The sequence below is a fragment of the Brassica oleracea genome, chromosome C8 (genome assembly GCF_000695525.1).
Source record: "Brassica oleracea var. oleracea cultivar TO1000 chromosome C8, BOL, whole genome shotgun sequence".
Lineage (NCBI taxonomy): Eukaryota > Viridiplantae > Streptophyta > Magnoliopsida > Brassicales > Brassicaceae > Brassica > Brassica oleracea.
The window spans coordinates 347587-348324 of NC_027755.1; positions in this window are offsets into that span (position 1 = coordinate 347587).

Genomic DNA, 738 nt, shown 5'->3' on the forward strand with positions numbered 1-738 from the left:
TTGTCATTCTCAATCACCGTTAGGCAAGAGCTTTATATAAAAAAATTTATAATTAGTTTCAAAATTTTATGTATTTTTATTTTTTTATCATTTATAATATTTATATAAGAAAAACTATTTCTATTCAAGTTTTAAAAATTATAAATAATCTATATAAGAAAAATTTCTAAGTAGTTTCAAAATTCACTGTCTCAAAGTCTTGGAATCTGAGACTCATCCATTCATGTTTGATCTTTGGTAATAATATCATAGTGTATCTGGACTTTAATTATGTCCAAAGGTCACGAGGATTCTCAATATGTAGATACTGATTTCTCAGTTCCTAAGTGAGATGATGGCGCATTATTGTAATGGCTCTTAACTTTTCACTTCTAGTTGCATAATCACCCTGAATGATACTCCTTCCGAGTCCTCTTGATTTCAGGGTAACTGAAGTGTTCATTGCCCATTCTAGATAATTATCTCCAGAGAGATTTAGAATGACATAATCCATGGGATTAAATCTCGGCATCTGAAATCATATTATCAATTTATGATTTAGAATTCTTGCAACCAATTAAATATGGCTTTGCATTGTGATGTTTGTACCTCACGACTATTATGTGATACAGCAATCCTAAAGATTGGTTCATGATGCAATCCGGTTTATATAACCATTTGGATACTAGGCTACACGGCCACTTTGATATTCACTAAGCCACACGGCTTTTAATCAATCAAGGGCACAAGGCCGCAAGT